Source organism: Taudactylus pleione, unplaced genomic scaffold, assembly GCF_031769625.1.
Source record: "Taudactylus pleione unplaced genomic scaffold, aTauple2 ptg000848l, whole genome shotgun sequence".
NCBI lineage: Eukaryota > Metazoa > Chordata > Amphibia > Anura > Myobatrachidae > Taudactylus > Taudactylus pleione.
This window is the reverse complement of record NW_028285250.1, coordinates 96131-107225: the sequence shown is the minus strand read 5'-3', so window position 1 is coordinate 107225 and position 11095 is coordinate 96131. Positions and strand designations below refer to the sequence as shown.

Below are 11095 nucleotides of genomic sequence, written 5' to 3'. Positions count from 1 at the left end.
ACACTATAGTGATTTCTCATGACCAGTAACTGATAGTGGGCTCTGTTTGAGAGAGAGGTCTCTGCATTACAAACTGACTGTGCGTTTAAAGCACAAACTTGTGTCAATGTATGCATGGTTGGCGCTGTCAGCCAGCTCCGAGGGGTTACAAATTGGATCTCCGGCGCATGCCCAGTGGAGAGGTTGCAATGGGATTTCTGGCACATGCCCAGTGGAGCCAAGCCATACAGTACACCATGTAGTGCTACTGTATGCCATGGCATATGGAAGATCACAGCACTGCACATGTGCAGTGGGTCGGGAGTCAAACGCAGCAAAAGTGGGATGTCTGTATTACAGTACATACTTTAGAATGCAAACTTGCATCAATGTCGGCACTGTCCCAGACTTGGACACTATAGTGATTTCTCATGACCAGTAACTGGTAGTGGGCTCTGTTTGAGAAAGAGGTCTCTGCATTACAAACTGACTGTGCATTTAAAGCACAAACTTGCGTCAATGTCTGTATGGTTGGCACTGTGGTGGCTGTCAGCCAGCTCCGAGGGGTTACAAATTGGATCTCTGGTGCATGCCCCTTGGACGGGTTGCAATGGGATTTCTGGGGCATGCCCAGTGGGCCGAGAGTCATACACAGTGCATCAGGTCCCTTCCCCCAAAGCAAACAAGAGACTTTCATTACCATAATAAAGGACACTTTGTTAGCCATTTACTGTAAGCAGTCAGCTCTGCCCTTGTGTCCTGAAAAGGCTACGAATGGTGACCATTGCCAAGGATACCATCCCCCATCTGCTAGGACAACTAGTGTGCTGCTATGAATGTGTCTGTACTGTATATTAAAAACTGACTGTGGGCTTGAATTTGCACTCTTGCGCCACTCTCTGCCCTGTCTCAGACTTGGACACAATAGTGATTTCATGACTTCAGAAACTGGTAGTGAGTGGGCTCTGTTTGAGAGAGAGGCCTCTGTATTACAAACTGATTGTGCGTTTAGAGCGCAAAATTGCATCCAACGTCGGCGTTGTCCCAGTGGAGCCGCTCCATAGCTGTGTCGTAAGGAGGCTCATACAGTAGTAATGCGTATGCCCAGTGGGTCGGGAGTCACACACAGTGCATCAGGTCCCTTCCCCCAAAGCAAGCAAAAGCCTCTCATTACCATAATAAAGGACGCTCTGTTAATCCATTTACTGTAAGCAGTCAGCTCAAGGTCTGCCCTTACCTGTACGTCTAGTGCATTGTGGTTTCATGTAAAATACATCTGGGTGGCATACAGTAGCATACAGTAGAAATGGCAGATGGTGGGAAGTTGAGGAGAGTCTACTGTATTGGCGTAAACTTACTTAATAATATTGAACTTCAATTGCTCTATATTTATTCAATGCTGTTTGTGCATCGATACCTGTATGTGTTGGTATAAATGACAGAATTCACACACCACCAAGTGATTTCTGCGTAATCCTGTTGTGAAGATTTAAGCAAAAATAAAAATAATAAAAAAATGACAAATTGTAGCCTTCCAGGCTTCGGTCCCGGGATGCCCACACTGCTTTGCGTTCTAACCACTACGAGTGACGCACCTGTGAGTAATGAATGAGAGTCGTGCATCGTACTGTACGTGTGTATGTAAGATGGTGACCAGAAGAGAAAGTTTTCTCCAGGCGAGCTCTTTCTCTTGGTGAAGTGGAGAGACCAAGCATTCTCCACAAACCAAGAGAAAGAGCTCATTTATAGGAGAGCGAGAAGGGATATATTTCAGAAATATGGGCGCCGCCGGACCATCCAGGCTCTCCAATGGCGCTGGTCTGATCTGCTGCGTAGGGATATGTCTCTGCTACAGCGCATCAAGAGGCGTCTCCGACGCAGTAAGTACAGTATTACTGTACAATTACATGAATTACAGTATACAATACAATAACAAATACAATGCACTACTGTGACTTACTGTACAGTACACTGCACTGTAGGGTGTTGGATATCTGATGATGACTGACAGTTGTTACCACACACTCACATGACTGGCAGAAATTTGATTGACAGGGTCATTAAATCTACATGGACTAAAGGGCGACACACTATTGGTCGACATTGCTTGTTTTTATAGTAAACCTACAGTAACAAAAGGCAAGTTGATCCACCATACTATATTTGGTTGTCAAAAATATTTTGGCAACATTTCATCCATTATTATCTATTGCCATATTGGCAAATACTGTGTGTGATCATGAGTCAGTCAACCATTTTTCCTGGTTGACCTAATGCCTGTCGACCAAATCTATGTCGACCTATACACTGTTTATCTGTGCTGGCCCTGCCCCCTTTAAGTCTGACATTATTATGTCACGGACAGATTCAGGGGTCTATTTACTAAGCAGTGTTAGTAGACAGAGTGAAAACTGATAAGAAAGTGATAAGGTGCCAGCCAATCAGCTCCCAACTGCCATCTCACAGGCTGTGTTTGAAAAATGACAGTTAGGAGCTGATTGGCTGGCACCTTATCACTTTCACTCTGTCTCCTAACACTGCTTAGTTACTAGACCCCCTAAAAAATTTTAAACGCCAGGGTGTGCCTATAGCGTCCAAAGTATGCAAAGGGCAGCACTTCTGGCAGCAGGGTGCCACCCTGCAAGGCAAAAGTACAGCTCGTGGGGTGGCGACAGTGCCGCTCCCAGGGCCTCTGTGTGAGGTGGCACCACTTGGTCATAGAGTACAGTACCTTCTGTAGTTATGTAGTACTGTATATACTGTACTGTATATTTTTTTTACCATACTGTACAATGTTCGGCCCAATGTCAGCTTCACAGACTACAGTAGTTTTTGTACTACAGTATACTGTATTGGTTTGTGTTGTTATTCCGGTAGAGACTTGTCGTGCAGTAGGATTTTTGGTACAGTATACAGTAGTCCAATTGTTTACAAGGCAAAATTATATGTTTTTTTTTTTTTTAAGGGCGTCAGCTCTCCCAGCCCGGGCCCAGTGACCTTGCCAGGCCGCGTAAGTACAGTAGTGTACACTACAGTACATTGGGCCTGATTCAGTCCCGCTCGCAAGTGCACAGCGCTCGCAAGTGGGTCGATGTTCCCCCACTGTGCATGCGCCGTCTCCGGCATGTGCGCATACGCGAGCCCCAGCGAGTGACGGCAGCTCCGTCGATCCAGGGCTCACTACAAGATGGGGCAGCTGTCGATGTTGATTGACAGCTTGCCCCATTTTGTAGGCGGGGAGAGGGGGTGGCTGCACAAATGCAGGCATTCCCTTAGGAACACCTGCCATTTGTGGGTGGCCCTACTGACATCACTCGTGATGTCAGTAGTGGACTTCCTGCTCTATTAGAGCAGGAAGTCCACTCGGGCTTGCGGGAGCTGAGACCCTCCTGCAGGGTCTCGACGCAAGCCTGATGGTCGCGATAATTGTGACCATCGCCAGGCCACTAGCTTTGCGAGCGGCCTGGAGTCCGAAACAACAAAAAAACACCCTGATTCAGAGCGAGCGCTCGCAAACAGCAAGCTCCTCTGAATCAGGCCCTTTGTCTTCTACTGTATCTCGCATCTCCAACCTCTTCTCATACACACTAATTCTTTCTGATACAGTATTCAAAATAAGTAATTGTGAAGTCTGCTCAGCTCACTTGGACTTCCAAAGTCCAAAGGATTTATTTGCACAAAGAAATAGCGTACCGCCCCTTACAATACGCAACATTGTTCTCTTAATTGCCCTTTTCTTGGTGGGAATACAAATCTTGGATTTCAATTTGTTTCTGTACACTTAAAACTTCAAACATCATTGTCTTAGTAACATTTATCTTTACAGGTACAGTATGCACTATAGTGTTAGGTATTTGGGTATTCTCTGAATAATTCCCATGTGGTGGGCCTCTTTCTAATCCAAGATGCCTTCTAGGCCAATTTACCCTGTTCCTGTTTACAGTATGTACTGTATAGGGTCATTTCTCCGTGAGAATAACCTGAGTCTCTATTTTCCTTCTTGTACTGTCCCAATCTACATATCCTGGCCATACTGTACAGTACTGTGGGGACTATTCATTAACACATAGAATTCGATGGAGGTAATTAGGTTTAGAACTCGCATGGAGTTCTACCTAATTACAGGAGGAATTCCTCCTCTCCATAACTATCTATTCCGAAAAGCTGTCATTTCTGCGATGACAGCTTTTCGGGAAATAGATAGTTTTCCCTGCCTACACTAACTTACCGCAGCTGGAATCCGTGCTGCGCATGCGCTGTTACATTCGTAAACCCAGCACATGCGCAGCACTACTTAGAGCTGTGGTAATTATATGTATTCCCCCCCTTCCACCCTCCGCTCACCTCCCCCCCGTCCCGCACTTACCTGCCTCTGTCCTGCTGGTCTGTCATGTGGTCTCCCAGCAGACCACAGTACAGATTAAAAAATATATATTTTTTTCTAATCTTTATTGTGTTCTGCTGGGAAAACACAGTGTCCGACCAGCCTCCAGAGCCAGAGGACGCACCAGAGCGCCGGAGGGAGACGTCGGGGGACCTGTCCAGCTGTAAGCAGGTAAGTTTCACCTGCTATTCGCCACCTCACAGTAGCGGATAGTACCTCCATCAAATTTCGAAAATACATAATTTTCGGAATTTGATGAATGCCATAATTTCCATATCCCCATACTAATGTACTAATGTGGAAATTAACGCAGGGGGACTTAACCAGCAGATATCAGTGATATCTCCTGCGTTAAGATACTTCATGAAAACTAAAATAACGTTATTTAAGGAAAATGTCCTTAAAAACATTAATTTAGTGTTGATGAATAGGCCCCTGTATGTCCTACTGTATGTGTCCACTTGTCTAACACTTACTGTACTTTACCTGACTGTGGCTGTCTTTCCTTACCATACCGTCCACTGTACCTTTGCTGCTGTGGATGCTGTTCCTGTAGGGCCTGTGTACTCATAGTCATTAAAAACTCTATATATATGGCACTTTATCACTTTTCACACTGTCTCCTAACACTGCTTAGTAAATAGACCCCTTTATCTCTCTCCAAGACTTGATCCATTTCCCCCATTTTCACTGTCGACCAATAGTACCAAACCCCCATGTAACAGTGAATAAATAAATTTTGGACACTGAAGAAATAGACGCAGCAGCCGAATCATACACACAGGAGCAGCACCGATACTGTAGACTACCCAAAATAATAACAGCTATGACTAAGGGCCCGATTCAGAGATGGACGGAATCGCACAGCCTCGCACAAGCTGCTCTGTAATTCCGTCCATTCAAAATGCAAATGCAGAAGGAGGTGTCACACACATCCTTGCTGCATTTGCGTGTCCCAGCGCTGCGGGCCAGGTTGCAGCTAAAGCTTCCCGCCTCCTGGCCAGGTCCTGGCAGCTTGCATGCACCCACGCAGACTCTGGCCTCGTCCCTTCTGGAAAATGGGGGAGACACGCCCCTGTTTCCGGGAACGCTGGCAGGGAACGCCCCCGCTCTGCCTCCCAAACGCTGGAGCCTGTCAATCAAGCTGCGGCTGGGACACACTGACAGCGGGCTCGCAGTCGGAGGGCTGCACGTGTGCAGTGCACCTGCTGTGCATGCGCAATCCTCCAATCATCGGAGATGTGCGCTAACCATCCGGTTGGCGTATATCTCTGAATCAGGCCCTAAGGCAGTGTGATATGTGCCCCACCACTAGGGGTGACCACTATCGGCCCACTAAAATGAAGGATGGGTGCCATTTGCTTTCTTACCCAGGGCACTATAATGTCTAGTTATACCTCCGGAGAAACACCTGTCACATGAAGGGGTCTATTTATAAAGCATTTAAAACCCTTTTTTTCCAGCTTCTTTTTCTCAGAGAAAGGATTTAACCACTTCCTCCTACTGTATTTAAGAGAGGGATACTGCATAGAAATCACTGACCCTTATGGATATCAATCGACCATTGTTGGTTAACCACCATCGACGGTTTGCCACCGATGCTCAATAGTTTTGCATCCATAGCTGAGATTGATGGCTGTCAGACGGCAATGTTTTTGTTTTGTTTTTCTTGGCACTGGGTGACCCACTAAGATCCGTGTTTTGTGTTTTCCCTTATTGGCCCATTGCCTCACATTCCCCACAACAGGAATAGCCATTGATGGGTGCAAACCATCATGGTTCCTGTTGATGGGTTCATGCCATTGATGTTAATCACTGATAGTGACAACAAATTGTTAACCCACCATAGCCTTTCCATAGTTTCACTCCGTACAGAGCCTGAATGCACACTACTCAGCTGAAACTGGTATGCAGTGAAACAGTTAATCTGTTAAGCCAACCAAGTGTGGCTTCCAGTAACCTGATCTGCAGAGACATAACTGGCTGCACTAGACTCACAGCAGCAGTTTGCATCTGGCAAGTACCAGAGCACAGTCCTTTAGCAAAACTATCTGGAGCAATAGATGCACCTGGTAGAGGGAGCAGCGGACTTGGGGACAGAAAAAAAAAAAAAAAGACTGTTCTCTAAACAATATGACCATTCCTGTTTCAGCATCAAACAGGACACGACTGGAGGGCGCACCACTTGCAATGCAGATGTTTACTTTGTAAAAAGAGCATGAACCGAGTCCATAGGATCCTAAGAAGCAGCCTGCAATGGAATGGAAAGAAGTCCTGGTTTTATAGCTCAACTGCAAGTATTCAGAAAAGAAATACAGGACATTCTGCATGATGTGCTGCTGTATGTAGCCCTCTGTATCCTCCCTGTTCATGCATATTCTGGAGATTTGGTTTTTGCAAACATGCTCCACAGATATTTACCATATATCTCACAGCCATAGAAGACAAAGGGACAGGAGAGATCCAATCCAGACCGAAGCCTGTCCCCTCACGACCTCAGGCATGGAGAGCCTGTTCAAAAGGAGAAGAGTACTGAAAACTTGCATAACCGTCTCTCTACTTTTTGCCACTTTGGTGACAATACATAAACTGAAATTGGTGGAGGAAGGAGCAAAGGGTAGTCTGGCATTCCATACAAGGATCATGCATCAGTGGCTGCAGCCAGATAACAGCTCCTCTAGAAGGAACAGTAAAAGGACTAGTAGCCATACTAAAGACTTTACTTCTGAAGTTAGAAACTTACCCCCACCGAGGTGGGACATCAATGAAAGTAGATGTCCTGAAAATACTGCTCTAAGGAGGCAACCCTGGTTCAAACATGTGGATCCCAGATTCCATCAGTTTATCCTGCACAGACATTGCAGGTATTTCCCATTGTTGCTTAACCACCCTGAGAAATGCCAGGGAGATGTTCATGTGCTCATAGTGGTCAAGTCCATTATTGAGCAACATGACCGGAGGGAGGCTGTTAGGAAGACTTGGGGCAAGGAGCAGGAGGTGGACGGGAAAAAAGTTAGGACTCTGTTCCTCCTCGGGACTACCTCTATAGGTAAAGACCACTGGAACCTCCAGAAACTTATTGAGCAGGAAGACCAGATTTATGGGGACATCATACAGTGGGATTTCATGGACACTTTTTTCAACCTGACCCTCAAAGAAGTCAACTTCTTAAAATGGTTTCATATATATTGCCCAAATGTTGAGTTTATTTTTAAAGGAGACGACGATATTTTTGTGAACACTGAAAATGTATTGGATTTCCTGGCCTTCAAAAAGGAAGACCCTTTACTGCCGAGCTTGTTTGTAGGAGATATTATTTCTCGGGCAGCCCCCATTAGGAACAAACAAAGCAAATACTTTATACCGAAAGAATTATACGACAAACCCTATCCAGTTTACGCTGGAGGAGGGGGCTTTCTAATGGCTTCTTCTTTAGCCAGAAAACTGTTTGTAGCTTCTGAGAAGATACAGTTGTTTCCCATTGATGATGTGTTTTTGGGAATGTGCCTGAAGTCTGTAGGTGTGGAGCCCAAGTTACATTCAGGTTTTAGGACATTTGGAATAAGCAAAAATAGGTCTAGTGGAATGAATAAGGACCCTTGTTTCTACAAGAGGTTGTTGTTGGTCCACAAACTCAGTTCAGAAGACCTCCTTAAAATGTGGAATATCGTCCATGATGATAAAATCATCTGTGGTAAAATAGTTCATTTTAACAATGTTACATAGAAAATTACACTGTGTTGATGAAGTGATTGAGATCATAAGGTACATGGGGAATACAATTTATTTGTATGTCCATATTATGTGATAATAATGTCCTAAAGTAACATGAAAAAAAAATATTTGTTCTGCTTTTGTGTTCCTGCTGGTTGAGGGAAAAAAAATGACAGATACAAGTACTGCACTTTATTTAATAAAATGATGCCTTCTGGTCAAAAGTGTGGACTGATAACTTCATAGCACTTAACGTTTTTCAGCAGATTAATAATATAAAAGTTTGCTAATAAAAAAATAAAAAAAAAATCTTGACATACATACCACGAAGATGTGATTTTTCAAAAACTATTATTAAGGGAGATAAGTGAGCTGGATACTTATGCATTGGATTTCTAAAAACTTGCACTTTAGTAAATTTACCCCTTAGACCCTCACCTAGATTTTTTGCAATACTTTTTGTTTGTAGAAATACTTCTTTTCATGATTAGCAGAAAATGTATAGCAAAAACAACTAAATAAGCAGCTTTCAGCCACAAGCACTGGAGACTGCACACATTTTCATATTATACAAGGAAAAAGTGACTAATTCTACCAAACACAATTAGTTATTTTATATATATGCTATTGGTCTACTATACTGCATTAGTAGTGGGGATATGGAAAGGCCTTATAAAGAAAGTGGTATAACTGCAGTAAATGAGTTACAATTATGGCTGGATTTTTTTTCCATTTAGAAATAAGATTGATTCCACATTTTGCAAACTTAACCCCAGAAGTTATTTGATACTTTAAGGCACAATGTTACTGTATGTTATTTATAAACAGTCACAGTCATTTAAATGGACGTCTATGAAAACTCCTGCACAATTATCTGCAAAAAACAAATCAGAGGATCACTTTAACATGTACTAAAAACAAAATGTCTAAATGTGACTTGTTACTAAAGCTGGCCACACACTAGACCAACTTTCATCCAACCATCCAACTAGTTGATTGGTTGGAATGAAAATCTGGTAAGGAATGAAAGCAAATGAAAATCAGCAATTTACTCCGAAATGCCGGAAAATGGACAAAAACTGTTTGTCTGAACGACCATTTTCATCTGTTTTCTGGCATTTAGGAGCAAATTGCTAATGGTCATTTACTTCCATACCTTACCAGATTTTCATTCCAACCAATCAACAAGTTGGATGGTTGGATGCAAGTTGGTCTAGTGTATGGCCAGCTTTAAGCTGCATACACACAACGATTTTTTTTAAACTATCTTTTAACGATAATCATTTGAAAAAAATCGTTCACTTTCTGAGTCAAACGATGAACGATTATCGTTCATGCACGTTCACGATTGTAGTTTGTAGTTCAGTCAGACTTGTCAACTCAACGATTTTCAGTAAGGGAATATGCAAAAATCGTTTTTAGTTCAAAAAAATCGTTCATTACACTTTAAAAAATCTGACAGATAATCTGACAGAAAATCGTTCATAAAATTGTTGGTAACAATATCGTTGTGTGTGTATGCAGCTTTAGGGTTTCATAAATGTGTCCTAATATCTGCAGGACCACCGGCCTCTACATCTAAAATATTGATACCTTGCAACTCAATCAATGAATTCCACATTTGATTGAATTCAAAAATTGCATAAGAAATCTCATAAGATGTTAATTTTTTAAATTTATTTTTAATAAAAATATTGCTTTAGTTGAGTAAATCCAATGCTAAAACTACAGTCTATGGTATTAAGCAGTGCTTATCTAATTTATTGCACAAATAGTGATATTTTGGAGTATCTCTACTAAAGTGAGATTTTTTAGAATTGGAGATGTTGCCCATTGCAACCAATCAGATCCTAGCTATTATCTTCTAGAGCAGTGGTTCTCAAACTCGGTCCTCAGGACCCTACACAGGTCACATTTTCCAGGTCACCCAGCAGGTGCACAGGTATGGTCATTACTCACTGACACATTTTAAAAGATCCACAGGTGGAGCTAATTATCTCACTTGTGATTCTGTGAGGAGAACTGGAAAACATGCACTGTGTGGGATCCTGAGGACTGAGTTTGAGAATCTGTGTTCTAGAGGGTACTAGATAAATAAGTAGAATCTGATTGGTTGTGCTATAGGCTTCTAAAAACCTGTACTTTAGTAAATATTGAATTGTTCATATCTCACCCCACTCATGAACAAACAAATTAATTTGTTTAAGGTACATCCAAAATAGGTTTGCTTTTCAGGATGAAATTATTTTGGAGAAATGTAGGGAGTCAACTATATACAATATTTTGCACCCTCTGTGAAGCTCAGTAGGGAATTTATATTGTAAACTAAAAAAATTGTTGTTTTTCCAGTAGGTTTCAATAGGTTCTGCACACACAATATTTATACAGCTGAGAGAGGCAAAGCTCTCAAAAACATAACGCTACCTCTGGTTGACATTATGTCTGCTTGTGCGGTAGAAAAGCAGAGAAGAGACAGTTCTCCTCCTGATTTCTAGGGACCACATAGTAAACAAAATATTTTCAAAAATTCTACAAATAATGGGTTCTCCCATTGTCCTCATCAGTGCAGGATCGATCAGAATTAGACCAATAGATTGTATCGTATGATATTGGTGGAGTACACACACTGACGGAGTGTAGATTGCAAACACGAGCTTGTCCTGATGTTAAGGTGCATACACACGTAACGATTTTGTAACCGATTTTCTGTCAGATTATCTGTCAGATTTTCCCTTGAAAAAGTGAATTATTTTTGAAGTGTAATGAATGATTTTTACAACGATGAATAAAAAATGTTCCTTCCCTTAATGAAAATCGTTATGTTGGACAGTCTGAAATGAACGATGAACGATAACTACAAACGGGAGTGCGCTTGAACGATTATCGTTCATCGTTATAACTCAGAAACTGAATGATTTTTTGAACGATTGAACGATAACGACGTCGTTAACGACAAATCATTAAAAAAATCGTTACGTGTGTATGCACCTTTATTAGACATGCCTGTTGTTCCTGCAT

At 42.4% G+C, this 11095-nt stretch overlaps 1 pseudogene; it reads left to right on the top strand.

Moving 5' to 3' along the window:
* Nucleotides 1-6423: 6423 nt before the first annotated feature.
* LOC148474353 (UDP-GlcNAc:betaGal beta-1,3-N-acetylglucosaminyltransferase 7 pseudogene) lies at nucleotides 6424-8298 on the top strand (annotated as a pseudogene).
* The last annotated feature ends 2797 nt before the right edge of the window (nucleotides 8299-11095 follow it).